This window comes from Corticium candelabrum, chromosome 15 (assembly GCF_963422355.1).
Source record: "Corticium candelabrum chromosome 15, ooCorCand1.1, whole genome shotgun sequence".
NCBI lineage: Eukaryota > Metazoa > Porifera > Homoscleromorpha > Homosclerophorida > Plakinidae > Corticium > Corticium candelabrum.
This window is the reverse complement of record NC_085099.1, coordinates 4,735,689-4,752,762: the sequence shown is the minus strand read 5'-3', so window position 1 is coordinate 4,752,762 and position 17,074 is coordinate 4,735,689. Positions and strand designations below refer to the sequence as shown.

The 17,074-nt window shown below is 43.7% G+C and overlaps 1 pseudogene; it reads right to left on the bottom strand.

Annotated features, from left to right (window-relative positions):
• Positions 1-7,187: 7,187 nt before the first annotated feature.
• LOC134191521 (uncharacterized protein K02A2.6-like) lies at positions 7,188-8,604 on the bottom strand (annotated as a pseudogene).
• Between the last annotated feature and the right edge of the window lie 8,470 nt (positions 8,605-17,074).

Genomic DNA, 17,074 nt, shown 5'->3' with positions numbered 1-17,074 from the left:
CTCCTTTTCAGCATTCAGTTTCGCCAACAGCACACCGCCGAATCTAGATCTGCAGCGCGGTAGTTTGAGAAATGAACTCATTGTACGCGGTTAGTGTATATATGTAGCAGTCAGAAACCGTGCATTGAAACAAGTCGTACGTGTACACGTGCAACTACGAGTCAACTCTACACTTCCTGAACATGGTAGGTCCACTGCACTGCTGTTTTCCCATGCCTAGATGTTTCCAGTTCACCGTGAGGAGGTCAATATCGTACAAAAGTGTTGCTTGCTGAGTGGAAAGTACCGTCACATAGACTGTGTTAGCAATACACGCGGAGAGGTCAATTGCAACAAGCTCTAGGCCACTGTTTTCATGAACCGTTGAGTGAAACTGGGCCGGCAGTTCTCACACCATTTCCCCCACAGACTATAGATGTCAGAGTAGACGCGCAGGAGTGGTGAATAGTTCTACGTCTGTTTCAATTCGCGCAAACCTGCAGATGAGTTCAGTAGAACGAAACGTTGCTGGAGAGTGTAGGTTCAGCGGACCAGTCCCATGTAGGCCATTCCTACGCTCATTATTCACCAGCACTTCGTCCATCAACGGCTTCACTGGATTTCGTGTTCACGCGCTCTCCGCGGAGGGCTACCTCTCTGCTTCGTGTATCAGCGCAATTACATAAACGAGCTCTTTAGGAAATCGAATTAGCTTTATCAAGCTATGAAATCCGATCGGGGGTCCCACGTCACTATGACGTTCTCGAAAGCGACCAGGCTCTTCTCGCGCTGGAGCAATTCCGGTAAAAGCTCCTCCTCCTCGTGTGATTCACGTGCGGTTAGCTCAGCGACTGCGCGGAAGAGCCTGGCTTGCGAGGCTATCGATAATCGATAATCGCGCGTATTGTAACTACATGTGCTGTAGAAAACCGAAGTCACTATACTAGAACACAGGCCCGAAAACAAGTCGAAATATTTGGACGGAACTTGTTTATGACTTCGACTTCGCCGTCGTCTTCCTCGTTTGTATTCGTCGACCTGTTCAAGGAAATCGATCCCGGGAAATCGATCCCTGACATTTGTGTCCTGACCGTGGACGCCGGGACGGAGGGCTAAGTCCTAGGACAATCCAGGGAATCCCGGGACGGTTGGCATGTAATGCAAACTGTGGTGTTGTTATATAGCTGATAAACTTTCACATCGATTTTCTATTGGGTATACTTGGGCTTTTTGAGCGTCATATGCCAAGGATTTTGAGGTTGGAAAGAAAGTGGCCGTTATGCATGTCTCCTAAAAACCACAAACTTTAGGTAATATTTAATCAAACTGATGTCTATGTCGAACTACTATATATTATAATTAATTAATAGAAATCTTAAAAATGATAATCTGAATAATTTTATATGTATTAAGGGTATATAATTTTGCAAAATGTAAATTAGAATTAAAAAGAAGGAACCAAAGTGTTTAGCAAGCTTATGACAAATTATGTAAATATTATTTACAGACCAAAAAATGTTTACGTGCTTCCCTCTCTAGAGTTCTACTGATTCAATTTTCCGTTTGGCCTACACCACAGACATTAACTTTTAGTCAACTTAACTTTATCTGGTGACCGTTAATTAATTAACAAAGTTATGGACAAAACCTGAAGTGCATCTGTTTCACACACAACCATTTGTACGTATACATGTGCAGGACTAGGCTTGAGTGTCCAGCCAGTCGTCTTTCCCAGGAGAAGAACAAGCAGACAACCAGCAGTTCAGGAGTTTCTTAGGAAGGCTAGTTCTCAAAACAGTCTTATTTGAGAGATTGTTGGGTTTAGGCAATTATTTAACGCCTCTATTTGGTTCTAATCACTGTTCAAGTAACAAAAGATATGGTTTAGATTGGTCACAAAAGAAACTACCTGTTTAGATGAGCCTTTCTATGTGCCAAATTAGCACTCCTAGACCGGCTTTACACAAGACGATTTGACTCGAACCAAGCTGGTCCGTGCTTATTTGGCCCTTGTAAACGACGTTGGCCCGAGCTAAGTGCATTTAGCCGTGCTAAATTAGTCCAAGCTAAACCACAGGCCATGCAGGCTCGAGCTAAGTCTAACTACGTGTTACACATGTTCGTGTTCCTGGGCAACAATACATATAGTATATTTCTCTCTGTGTCTTTCCGTACTTTTCGTCCCGTATTCGCAACCTTGAAGACTTTGATGAACATGTCAAAGAATTTTTAGAAAGGTTTTGCGCCGGAAACGACAAAATAAGATTAGAAATAAAAACAGTAACGTCTTCTTCATGCGCTTGTGCAAAGCATGCCAAACGAACCACCACACCCAGTTAGCCCGGAAAGTCTAAACACGCCACCAGTCATGCAAAATTAGCACGAGCCAGGCTCGAGCCAATTTGGCTTGAGTCAAATAGTCTAGTGTAATGCCGGTATTAGTCAAACCGTTGGGTTAATTAAGTAGGTAATACAAGGTGGGTGCAAAATGACAACAACAAGTTAATTAATTAGTATGACTTTTAGATTTTTAAAAGCTTTCGCTGAGTAAAAGTCAAGAGCGCTCTACATTTCCTCTATGCATAAACGACTATGATAGGTACCAATTATTTTATAAAATTGTTTAATATGTAAATACCGATTAGCTTGCTACTAGACTGAGTGGACTTAAAATTGTGCGTAATAACTCTATGCCACATCACAGGTACATGTTACAATGTACTGACGTTATACATCATTACGTGTACAGACATACGTACATAATTTCTATTCATTGTTTGCATATATAATTTTTTATTTTTGGAACATGTTGATTCCAGATCAATAACAGTCCTCCAACATGGGCAGAGTGGAATGTACACATTCCTAGTGTCAGTTGGTCCTATGGTAGTATGGGAGAGATTCAAAGTAGACTGGTGTTAGCAGGTGGCAATGGTAACATGCATGACCTCACCGATACTGGCGATAAGTGGGACACGTTTAGCAGAAAACATGGTGACATCCAGAATGTAGTATGTCATCTGGATGTGTGTCTAGTGTGCTTGTATGATAGAGAGAAGAATCGAGTTGTAATTGAACAATTTCATTTGAACGAAGACGACAAATGGCGTTTTGTCACGGTTCTACCAGAGGAACTACAGTTGTATTATGTATCTGTTGCTGTTCGTGACAACTCACGTACTGACGTGCTGGGTGGTAGAATATGGCTAGGGCAGGCCCGTAGGCTGGGGGGGGGGGGTTCGGTGGGCTCGGACGAACCGCCCGCTCAGCCGTGAAGGTCCGCTTTCGATCCAATGTATATATATATATATATATATATATATATATATATATATATATATATATATATATATACTGGCGCGTATAGTACGCAAAACGCGCCTCTAACTTTGTATGCGCTCCTATTATGTCAATTCTCTCTATAGTTTTCATGCAATCCCTACATTTTTCGTCATTTCTCTAGAATATGTTTTTGATTAATTGTAGTGTCTATATATCTACGGAAAGTGCTCCATGGACGAAGCCGTATGTATATATGATTGTTTGTTCGATATCGTAAATAAGTGTGGTCGCAAACGGCTATCTGCTCTATTTCACTCCTACAGCAGGCGATCTTTTCTACTACTAAAAGCAACTAGTGCCCTTGCGTGGCGGTGACTGGTTTCTTGTACTTTGCTTTGTGCTGGCGTTTGTCTGTAGGTTGTAAAGTCACAAAACGTTTGATCCTCGTGCGCTCGCAAACTCAGCAATTTTTGCACTTCACCTACTTTGAAATAGCAACTGCATGGTGTCGTTCGCAGGTCCTCTCAGTCTGCATCTATATGTTGTTATTCGACATTGCAACAGGAAAATGACGACGAAGCTGCTGGCCAGCTTAAAGCACAGCACATGTGCCCGTCGACTGTTCGCAAAAGCTTCTTCTAAATAACAGCTGCAAGCGAATACTTGGTCACCCAGACAGCCTGTCAGGGCTCCATGTTATCCGGTATTTTGTGTTTTCTTCGCCCACTAAGCGAATTGTATGATGCCCTAATTATATATACGCGGAAAATTGTGTTAATTAACGTAAGTTGCCCAGGCGAAGAATGGGCTAATCAGCTAGTAAATATATATAATTCCAAAGGCTAAAAAGTAACATGTGACGTCATTGGTCCATTTTGGTGTATTACGCTGAAGACTGGCTACGTGCCTACTAGGGGAGCGACTGAACACAGCATGTGTGTGTGACCTACACATCATACATTTGTCTAGGATGAATGACATGCACACTAAACGTTGTGACTGTTTTTCTGCTATGATAGACAACACATTATATAATGTAGGGGAAGGATGGACTGATGTAGTTCACAGTTGTAATACTGTCAACTGCGCAGACGTACGTTCGTACAGAAGGATGAAGAACAATCCCTTCGACAAGTAACTATGGCTGTACGTTGACAGCAGTCAGTAACAAATTGGCGGTGACCGGAGGACTGACACAACAAACGTCTGTTTCGTTTCCTTTTCATGTGGTTGAATTGTATCATGAGAGATTTACAAAATGGCTTCCTCTTCCATCTATGATACACAAACGGTGGCTACATGCCACGATATCAACTCGGAATGGAGAACTCGTTACAGCAGGAGGAAGGAATGAAAAGTTTATAGAAAGTCTAAAGCGTTACTAATATGTTCTATTTTCTTAATTAAATAGGTTTTTAGCTTGTATTCTTTATTCACTATAATATTATTAGACGTAGATAATTAGCCATTGATAGAAATTTAAGAGTTGAGCAGTCACGTGACACATTTTAGAAGTTACGTTTTAGTACTTTTTAAATAAATTCAACTTGTACTGGTTACAAGTGTTTTAATTTAGTAAAGCAGTAAATGATTATGTGATTTTCTGGAAAAGACCGAAGATCCAGAAGAAGCTGCTTTGGAACCTAGTTTGGAAAAGTGTTAGTAATTGTAACAGACTATCCATCAGGGTGCTGTTTGATGACGGTCAGACCAGTGGTTTAGATCAGTGGCAGGGGCGGCGGAGCCGGGGGGGCTGGGGGGGCTAGAGCCCCCCCAACTTTATCAACTTTATGCTGTAGAATTTCTGCTTTCTGTAATGTTTACCCTTTCGTTAAAGAATAGACCGCTACATATATTACGCGCTTCAATGCAGGCCGGGGCTCCAAGGCAACTTGGCCACGTGACTAAAATTCAGCCCCCTCAACTTTCAACTCGCTCCGCCGCCCCTGAGTGGCTACGTGCGACTCTATCTATGCATGTGGTTATACTCAGAGCCGTCTGGAGAGGCTTTGTGTGTGTAGCAAAGGTGAGGTTATAGCTCTGATATATATAGAAAACAAGTTTCACTTGGATGTGGTCACTCAGCTGAAAAGGTTAGATAGCTGCAATATTACAATGATGAGGCGATTCAATTAAAACACGAATTCTGGAAGGCAAAAATTTATTACTGCATGACGCAATCTACTGTATTAAGCAAGGCGAGGCGCTGTCTAGATGATATGTATAGGGCGCTTTTGAAGATGGTGCCTGCCACGATCTATAGACACCAGTACTGTACTGAATGTGAATTAGCAAATGATACGTTGTCTTCGTCAACTTTACTAATGGTTTGCGATATCAGACTTCAATAGTTTGCGATACACATTTGCTTATCGACCGTGGTGCTGTACTAAGAGTATTCTTGATAAATTTTCCACGTAGAGCAATGTCTTCAAATCTGCTTGAGAATGAAGAGAAAAGTGAACGGGACGTTGATATGAAAACTGTAGTAATCGACATGGACTTGGATTACAGTAACAGCTAATAATAGGTAATCTGTAGTATCAACATAGTATCTACGAAGTTTCTTTGATTAGTTTCACGTTTCTGTTGGTAAAGTTGCAAACTAAGAAGAATTTACTAAACAGTTTGTTGTCGTTAAAAGCCTGTGCAGCAACGTACCAGACCATCTTACGCCGTCGTGCCCGGTTCCGGCCCGTATAACACGACAACGCCGGAGATGGTCTGGGATCATCTTGCCTACCGTTTATGCTATTAAATGATCAAATTAGCTCGTATGTCACCAAGCCTCAGAATTCTAATACGACTAGTCTTTTGGTTATTCTTATGTGTCACACAGAACGTCTTGCAACCGACTTGCCTTTCCATTCGTACTCTACTTGTTTCTAGTATCATGCCTCAATGCAAGCTGTACGTATTTGCCAACCTCTCTGAGAGAGAGGACTTCATCTCTAAGAGACTCTAGAGAGCGGGAGTCCTATATAGTCAACACCGTGTCTGACGGCACGCGCTGCCAGGCTCCAAATGTTCCCGAATCATACACGAGCTTTACAATTCGTATTGTTCTCGTAACCTAGCACAGTAATAGAGCGGCGCCTAGTGCATCCCTAGTCCAATCTACCTAGACTGCTGATCGAATCACATTGGACCTTACAGCTTCAGATAACGTAAATCGAACTGTGAATGAATCTCTTTCCATGCAGTAAAATGAATCTCTCCCCATGCAGCTACAGGAACGAAATGTAAACAATGAATGTATGCAATCGGATATCACAGCTACCAGAAATAGATGGAATGATGAATTCATAATTAAATAAGAACATGAAAGTGTTGAAATTAGTGACGTGGTGACACTTAGATGACGTAGGGTGACATTAGGTGACGAAGGTAGACGGAATGATCCCAGACCCTCTCCGGCGTTGTCGTGTTATACGGGAACCGGGCACGATCGCGCGAGAGGGTCTGGTACGAGGCTAAGCCTGTGTGTGGTAAGCGATTGCGGTCACGACGTAACGTGCATTTGAATGGTATAGAAAAGAGAAAACCTCGATACTGAGAGAGGTCGCTAGATAATTACATCGTGTGTGTTGTAGTCGTCTGAGTGCGCACCTCTTTCTGTTTGGTGGTAGTACGTCACTGTTACTTGCCTTCGTCCAGCTACCTCTGACTCAAAAGACCTATCAGATTGTGGAGATCTGTATTCTATACTCTCCAGCTATAGCCCGCGCAACCGCTCCAATCTCTGTCTCTCTACTCATGCACATAGTCCTCGTAGTCCTTACTGCATTACTACAATACCCCCTTGTTCTAAAACAAATAAAGTAACCCAACGCAACAGATAACGCAATGCAACATACCCCATGTCAATCAAACATCCGCACCTTTGGCTTTGTCCGTCAACTTTACTTGTCGCCCGAATCTAGTTACTATTCCTTCCTTGTAGATAGAGCGTGATGCTGGCTGTGCCCACGCTGAATCCGTCGTGCTACTTCTTTTCTCACAGTTTGTAACTGTCTCTGATTTGGCCACGAGTCGGCTGGGAGTCCCTTCTGGGGATTAGGTGGGGTTGTAGATACCTGAGGCATTGACTGTGTAGAAGCTGAAGCTTGTGATAGTGTTGCTGCAGTAGGCGCGGTGTCTGTAATGTCCATATTTCTCCTTGTAGATGGCTCAGACATAGCTGCTGGTGATGCTGTTGCCGGTACATGCTGTTCAGCTGTGCTCATTGGAGCATGGAATTCTCTTACATGTCTTCAATTTCTTAGTAAGATACGCCTCCCATCAGACACTCCTATTTGTTGCCCGTATTGCTCAACAACTCGCCATTGTTTGCTTGGATCTGAACATCCGTCCTGTAACACTGCTACTGTGCCGGTTGTCAACTTAGAGAGAGGGTGAACTCCTCTCTGGGCATCTAGGTCTTCTGTCATTCTTGCTTTTGCCCGAAGCTGATGTGCCGGGTAACAATAACAGGAGGGCTATATGATGGGACTCGAGTGTTGAGAATTCTACTAAACAAGGCTCCCCCCGGCGTGCATCCCAACATTCTGTTTGTTGAGTTCCTTATGTCCATGAGGACCTGTTGCAATCGGCAGGCAAACGGAATAGAAGGTCGTAGTCCCCGTAATCGCTCCCGTAAGGTACGTTGCAGCCGTTCTACCATGCCGTTTAATTGAGGATATCGCGGGCTGGCTTTGACGTGCTGGATGCCTAGTTTCTCCAGAAACTGTTCCATTTCTGTAGCCACAAACTGTGGGCCGTTATCTGACACCATAGATGGCAATCCAAATCTGGCAAAGACCTCCATGAGCTTTCTATCACTTCTGTGGCTGTGGTCAAGCGTAGGGGAAGCACCTCTGGGTAACGAGACCCATAATCGATGATGGAAAAGAGAGTATGACCTTCTATGGAAACAAAGTCTACTGCCAGTTTGTTCCATACTGTTTCTAACTCTGACGGTTGTAAGTTCTGGTCGGAGTTGTGTCGTCTCCTCCAGCAAATGTCACATCGTTCTCCAAAAAGCTTTGTATTCCTTGTGAGACCTGGCCACAAAACTTGTTTGCTAAGCGTGTCCAGATAAGCGTCTAGACCTGGGTGTCCTTCGTGTGCTAATCGCAGTATCTGCCGTCGTAACGCTTCGGGAATGACATAACGGTTGCCCAGCAACAGAACGCCTTCTACAACTGTTAGTTGTTCTCGCAGCAAATAATATGGCTCCTCAGCAGCACTGCGATCTCTCCAAGCATTCATGATTACTCTCTTCTTAATGGTCTTAATCAAAACATCCTCATCTGATGCGCGTTGGATCTCAGCGATACCAACCGGGGCTTCTTCCAATACCATATTGGCATATTCCCCTACAGATCAAGACTCTTCTGGCGTTGTGTCTTGCTCCGGGAGTGCCGCTCGAGACAATGTATCTGCACAGACTAACTGACATCCTGGCTTATATTTGAGCGAGAATTGATGAGGAATCAGTGATACACTCCACCATTGTAACCGGGGGTATGACGTCAAATGACTTGTATATAATGTCTACCAGGGGCTTGTGGTCAGTAATAACTTGTACAGGCCGCCCTAGCACATATTGACGAAACCTTGTAATAGCGAAAACCACTGATAGCATCTCTCGTTCTAACTGAGAGTACCGGGATTCAGCCCTGGTTAAGGATCGACTTGCTGCCGCCACTGAGAGCCATTGCTCGCGATCGCTTTGTTGTCATAACATCGTACCTAGTCCCAGCGGTATAGCATCACAGCTAATTGCGGTGCGGACTGCAGGAAAAGGTCGAAAATAAGCTAGCTTTTGAAATGCCGTTGTGACTCCTTCTTTAGCAATACCGAAAGCTGATTCTAACTCCTTGGTGCAACCTAGTAGGTCCGCTTTGGCCAGTTGTCGGAGCGGGGCTGTCACCTGAGATAAGTGAGGGATAAATTTGCCAAGATAGGTGGCCATTCTTAGAAAACGCCTTACATCTGTTGTTGACTTTTGGCAAGGCATATCCTGAATTGCTCGAAGTTTATCAGCGTCTGGCAGTAGTCCATCATCTGTTAGGAAATGGCCCAGGTATTTCACACGTGCTTTTCGAATTTGACACTTTGGCCAGTTGAGTTTCAAGTTTATATCCTTTAGCCGTTGCAAAACTCTTTGCATCCGTCTGTCGTGTTCCTGTTGATCCTTTCCAGAAACAAGGATATCATCAATGTAGATGATGACGCCATCTAGTCCCTGTAGAATATCGTCTACTACTCTTTGAAAGATCTCAGGTGCGCACGCGACACCAAAGGGTAGTCTCTTGAATCTGTACATACCTCGAGGTGTTGTAAAGTTCGTGTAGTGCCTAGACTCTATGTCAAGCGGTACTTGGTGAAAACCCGACTCGGCATCTAACACAGAGAACACCTTAGCTCCCTCCAATGTTGCTGTAATCTCATCTAGAGTGGGCAGCATATGTTGTTTCCGTACAATTGCTTTATTGAGCCTCCGATAGTCTACACATAAGCGTAGGGTTCCATTTGCCTTCCGCACTGGTACCAATGGTGATAACCAACTAGTAGCCTGTCTCACAGGCTCGATCACATCCGCTTGCTGAAGCCGCTCTAGCTCTGCCTCAATCTCATTCCATAGACTGAAAGCATGCCGTTTCGGTGGAAGGGCGACTGGAGCCACCTGTGGGTCCACAGTGATGTCTATTGTGTTGACATTTATCATGTTAGCCTCGTTGATGGACAGCAACTGTGATTGACGGATGGCATCTTGGCCAAAAACGATGGTTTGACCCGCTGGCACTTCAAAGCAAGTACAGATGCAACTCTTTGTACCTGCTTTGATGGTGACATCAGCTACTCCCAGTGTAGTTACTGGACGCCCGTCATACGCTTTGAGCACAGTGGTACTCTGTCGGGTGCTGTGACGATGTCAGCTGTTATCAGTGTGCGCGTTGCGCCGGTGTCCAGTAGACCTGTACACGCCTTGTCATTTACCCTCAACGTGGTCCTGAATGCCTCTGCTTGTTGTGGTTCTCCTGCAACATAAACCTTGTCATATACCCGATTAGTCTCCTCCTCCGGGTCATCGCTGGGAAATTCATCTGTTACGACTTGTGCGGCACGAGTCTTCTTCTGCTGGAGTCACACAGCAGCAAAATGCCCCATCTCCTTGCAATAAGAAGAACGCGTATCCGCTGCAGGGCAGTGCTGTTTTCCTTTGGTGTGTTGGCGACCACAATATATGCATTTCACGGTATTACCTCTGCCTGTTGGATTCTGTTGGCTGATTTTGTTCACAGCACCTGAAGACGCTCCCGTCGTGCCCAGATGTGGCCGTTCATAAAGGGAACTGTCTGCTATAGAGGCTTCAATTGCCGCTGCCTTGAGACAGCCCCCACCAGAGTGAGCTTCGCCACCTTCAGCAGTTCTCGTCTTATATCAGGGCTTCTCAGACCAGCAACCAATTAATCACGTACTTGCCCATTCACGACTGTGTCTACAGCTGTTGAAGAAAAATCGCACAACGCCACCTTGGACTGAAGACGGCCTTAAAATGCTGTGAAAGTTTCGTTTCCTTCTTTTTCATCTGTCGAAATCGGTGTCTTTCCGATGTAGTGTTGGTAGAAGGTCTAAAGTGCGTTAGAATGGCGTCATTCAGCGCCCCGTACTCGTTCGATTCCTCACCTGGGGCCCCCACTACCAAACCTTTGACCACCCGCCTTAGGCTCAATCCCGCTAAATTGAGAACAAACTGTTCTTCTCTGCTGGTTCCACAATTTTGCAAATCGCCATGTAATGATTCACGTCCTCCAGCCACAACTCGAATTCAGCCGCAACGTTGCGTTCGTTGTCAGGAACAAACTCTTTCGGCGCTCTGCCGACTCTTGTTGCCATCCTGCCGACTACGCCAAAACTGTGGAGATCTGTATCCTATACTCTCCAGCTATAGTCCACGCAACCGCTCTAATCTCTGTCTCTCTACGCATGCTCATAGTCCTCATAGTCCATACTGCATTACTACAAGATGCCTGAAAAGATCTACAACGATGAGGGGAGGAGCATTATATAGGCTCGAGAGTCCAGCCAGTTATCTATTCCTTGCGGCGGAGACAGACCGGCTGAAAACATTACAGTCGCCACTCAAAGGAAACCGCTGCCTCTCTATCCTCAAATCAGGATTTTAGACAATTGGTTAGTGTTGTGCATGCACGTGTATTCATAGCTACACCTGTATGCAAAACAACTTTTAGTCGCTCAGGGTGTCATACGTTGCATGCATTGAACGAGTAGACTTTCTACAAAGCGTGGTATTCGCACACAACGCAGGGCGACGTGCAGAGTTATGGTTTGAGTACATTGCGGTCGACCTTGGGTTGGCCTCTGTGGTAAACAGTGAGTCTAGCGCTCTTAGAACGAGAGAAAGACAATGAGAAGAGTTGGAAAAAGTCGACCTGTTGGATGGCACATGTCGAGATTACACGCACTTGCGTCAGAGCGAAATTACATTAGCAAGGAGCCAATAGCGACGTGTATCCCTATCGAGCATGCACAAACATTGAACGGCACTCTGATTGGAGGATATAGAGTCGGCGGTTTGTTTGAGTGGCGAATGTCTCCACCCGCTCTTTCGCCGCCGAGGCAGGCGATGACTGGCTGGACTCGCAAGCCTAGGAGGAGTACGGAACACGTAGGGCATCGCAGGGGAAGACTATTTGAGCACGGGTACGGGACATCGGGTTGATGACGTCGCCCAAATTCGGTCCTTTTCTGCACAACTGACGAGATTTCGCAAGTATTTCAATTCTCTTCCTAGGCACAAAGAGCGGCGGCAGGAGTTTCCTGGATCTACGGATCTTGGACTTGGCCGTTCTGCTTCAACAGGCCTGGCGGAAGCGAAATTGCATTGGTCCGGCATAGCGCGCGCTAAGAGGCGTGGCCAAAATGGCGTGACTTAAAGGCAACATTTACAATACAGTCTGAATAAATCACATGACTTAAAAAGGCAGAATTTACAATACAGTCTGCTTTCTATTAAACCAATCTTGAACAGCTGAATGAAATCACCAAAAACACGTAAACGATGTTCATTGCCTTTCACAAAGGCTCTGGCGATTTTTAGAAAGTCCAAGTCTGTCTAAACTATTAAATGCTCATCAACATAAGGTGGTTCAACCTTGCCTGCCCACATCTACTTCCTAAATATGTTTTCAGTCTTCTCATGGTGGAAAACGACCTTTCACTTGTTGCATTGGTTGCTGGCATGACGGGGATCAGCCGAGCTATGGCACAAACTTCTTTTAGAAATTACCTTTGGCTGTCTGAGAGTGTCCTTAGAAAGCTAAGAATGTCCTGAAGAGTTACAGTTTTCTTACAAATGGAGTTCTTTAAACTATAATTGGTGCTGAAGATTTCCAGTCGTGTGGCAAAATCTTTGTCATTGAAATCAACCTTATAAAATGAGAGGACTTCTTTCAGTTCACAGGGGTAGTCTTCTTGTTTTGCTGCTTTCAGCAGTAGCGATTCAAGATTACTGTAGATTGCATATCCTGGCTGGTTAAATCGTTCTTGGATGCTAGAACAGCAAGATCAAGAGCCTCATAATAAATCATTCGAAAATAATCCTGAACAGTAGAAGAGTAGTATCCATCACCTTCATCTACTTCAAAACGCTTTGGTGCTTTTCTCTTCCTCGCAAGTGTAGGTTGGTCAGTATCCAGTCGATCACAGTCACGCTTAACTGTTTCAAAAAACAGAACAAATGCTTTGTCAGTCCTCGTACTCATTAATGTTTCGATAATCATTTTTGCAAGTGTTTGGCCCTCAGCGGCTGAGAGCGATGTCTTTTGAAGTGTTCTGCTCAAATTGTCAGTTACCCTCAAAATTTTCTCGGACAGCTTTAGCCCATTGAGAAGTCGGTGAGATTCCAGTTGTGTCTTTACTCAAATCACTCTGTTTTTCAAGTCTGGTTTCATTCTTGCTTCTAGACTTTCTTCCCAAAGTTGACTCAATACACTATAGTTCTCAAGAATGCTGGTAATAGCATCCCCTCTATCAGTTCATCGGGTAGGAAAAAAATGACCTAATACCAACGCTACCTCTAGCATCCTCATCAGAGATTTCTGCCTTGATCCTGTTGAATGCTGCATTTCGCTTAGGAGAATACTTTATCAGTTTTGCAATTTCATATGCTATCTCGAGGGCTTTACGACAAACACGGGATTGCTTGAGGGTATCCGCAACTGCGAGACTGAGAGCATGCCCAAAGCAGTGCATGTACACGGCACGTCTTTCTAACGAAAGGATTTGAGTAGCTACACCGTTTCTGCTTCCCCTCATGTTCGAAGCTCCGTCGTAACACTGGCCACGGCAATGAGATATGCTCACGTTCAGTCGCAAAAGAACGTCCTTGATGCTATGAACAAGGCGGTTGGCATCAATACTATCCACTTCATAGAGACCAATAAAACTTTCATGCTCCTGCAGATCCTCTGATACCCATCTGATTACAATGACAAACTGCTCCTTGTTAGATACATCAGTGCATTCATCCGCATTGATAGTAAAACAGGCACTATCACGAATGTTCTGAGCTACATTTCAAATAATGTGAAGGGCCATGAGTTGCATGCATTCGCTTTGAATTTCGTGTGAAGTGTACTTGTCTGTTTTACTCTCCAGTCATGTCTTCATTTCCGGGCAGTTTATACTTTGTAGGCGCAGCAGCTGAATGAAGTTACTATCTGCGTCATCAGCATCACCTCTCAATGGCAGACCCTGCCTGGCAAGAAATCTGATGTTTTGTAAGATCATCATAAACATCCTCGTATTAGCTTCTTTCTCTTCTCGATGCGCTTAAATCTAGAGCTCACCGACGTCTCCCAAGACTTGCTTAGGAAGAAGAAGTGCTTCCGTTGCTTCTCGATGGCAGTCACTTGTTTGGTGCTTCTTGAAAGCAGTTGTCCCATCTTTCCAGTAAGTGAAGCCTTTAGTGTTGAAGGCTGGATCACGCTTCGAACTTTTCAGCAGCGGTCCTCGATCAGTCATAGAAGCGCTCTTGCATACATGACAAAACGTGGCATCGAGCGTAATACCATTGTGAAGCCATGGGTACATCTCACACCACTTCGCTCTGAACGATCTCTCATGGTCTTCATTCTTCTCGAACCAGCGTTTCGGAAAGAGAAACAAATTTTTCGGATGGACCTGCTCCGGAAGGTGACTACTCATACCGACGACTGCCAGACAAACACGTAATTAATACGTGATTGCCGTATAACCTCGCTTTTCCACCATATTTGGAGGTCCGGCATTGCTCTGATAATACTACTCAACCTTACAGACAAGATGAACAGTCAACTGAAAACATGATCAGATCAAAATATGAGCAAATTCTAAAATAAATTAATAACGTATTTAATTATCTGGACGCAGACCGGAAGTAGTCGGCATTCAGCTTCTGGTGGAAGTCAAAATTTCGAATATTGGTCCAGCACTTGCCGGGCCTGCCGGACCTGCTCCGCCGTCCCTGTTCAAGCGACTCCATTTAACGGAAGCGATGCAGGCGTAGGCGGTAGAAAAGGAGGTGTACGGGTGGGCGTGCGTGCGTGCGCATGTGCGTGTGTGCCCAGATGTAGCATAGCAGCTTCTAGAGCGTGTCGCCTCTGAAGGATTTGACCCTCTCCGACTTACCATCTTGTTTCTGCGATATCTTCAAACTCCATCACAATTAATAACATCTCAGATCGACAGGAGTGCCACAGTCATGCAGGGCTTGCGAGCGAGCCTATATGCGGCAACGTGTTTCTTTACGGAGAACACCCGTTGCGCTTCTCCCACTGTCTAATATGCTTCGATTGCTTGCGACGTTAAGCAGCATTGACTTACTGGTTTGGAGGTAGAAGTTGGGGACGTAGAGAGTTGTCACTGTTTCGTGATTCTTTCTTTCTCGCCATATACCAGACAAATGCTTTGCATTCTAGAAAGCTTCATATGGTGAAGCTAGGTATGGTGGGACATATTCTATCAAAACAGACATCGTGATGAGACTCCATGTCAGATATAGGTTTATGTAATGAGAGCTGTGACTTTTAGTAAATGCCTTTCTGGTTTACTTAGTAATTTATTTCTAACATGTAAACAAGTCTTATTTTTAAACCAGTAAAATGCACTTTTTCTTACTTTATTTGCTGTAAATATTAAATTAATTAACGAACTGAGGACACACGATTTTACTGCGACTAGGTGCATGCTCTACACAATGATGTTGGTGAGAGCTATGTTTCGCACTTTTAATTATTAAGAAACTTTTGTCTAAACTTTTGCCTGGTTAGCAGTACTCAGACTGTTTGTCTGCCTTTTGTTGTAACGGGACTTGGAAACTTTGTTGAGATAAATGTCATCAATACAGTAGATAGTAGACTAGCAAGACGACATGTAGACAAGCAGGTCGTGGTCTCTTGGCTAGTTAGCTAATTAGACTGGCAAACAAACAAAGACCGGATAGATTAAAATGTGACAAGAAATGGAGCTCATTTTGGGATGGTCTTACACAATACAACTGCACTGAATTGATTAAGTTAATTAATTACTACCGACATTATCACCATCTCTCAAGTCATTTGTTTCTTCAAGGCAAAGGGGAAGGAAAATACATAAATGCAACACACGGTTAATTGGTCTAATAACCATAAGGAAACACAGTTGCCAGCTTAGTTATTAACTCAGGTGGAAACAAGAACTGCAATTATAAGGGCGAAAAAGGAATTTCGATACCAATTACAAATACCTCCTTATCGGCAACAGCTCGTCTTTGCTGGAGAAAAGCTCAAAGATTGTCAGACTCTCCAAGACTGCAATATCCAGAATGAATCTACCCTCCATTTGCCGAATAAAGACATGCAATAGTCAATTACGCTTGAAAGTAGAGATGAATGAATCTATTGAAAACGTAAAAGCAAAAATTCAATTTAAAGAAGGAATATCGGTTGAACAGCAGAGGCTCACGTTTGCTGGCAAACAGCTTAAAGACAACCGGTACACACTCTCAAGGACTAGACCAGTCTTCACAAATCCACTCTTTTATACTAGAAAGCTGTTACCTTAGAAGTTTGAAGTAAGTGATTGACATTAAAAATGTCTTAGTCTAAGAAGCAACTTTTTTGTTACGTGATGTTTAGGAAACTACTTTTAATTTTAATTAGTATTAATTTTTAAATTATTTACAAAAATTCCAAACTTATCTTACGAGTAAACCACAAATTGCAGATTGCTTGTTTCCCGTATGTTACATGCATGGCTAATATTACTGCTATCGAGGCTGTTGTTGATGGTGTTGAGATTTTCTAAGATTCAGTTTTTTGGTTATTTATTTAAGGACTCGCAACCACGTGTTAAATAAATATCTAGACATTTTGTTTACGACAAGACCTTAAATTATACATATTAATTCTTCTATTAAAAAATTTCATGAATGACTTGACAACCTGATAACATCAAGAAACTCTACTATACATAAGTACGTGTATATTGAACTGATAAAAGCACACACCCGACTGTCGAGCCAATTACTGTCTTTAGAGTGCACAAATCACATACAGTCAGTTCTTGACTGTCACAACAATAACCAACTATCATCTCTGGGCATTCACTTAATTGCCCATACTTCAGTCACCTACAGTAGTAGACTATTCTGCTCAACAGCAATCGTGTGTGTACCAAGAACTCATCTTATGAATTTCTACTCAAAAGAAGCTTTTGTGATCCTCCTCCATTACCTTGCAGAGCGATTTGTTTCTTGAAAATTGCAAATGACCGATGTTCACTT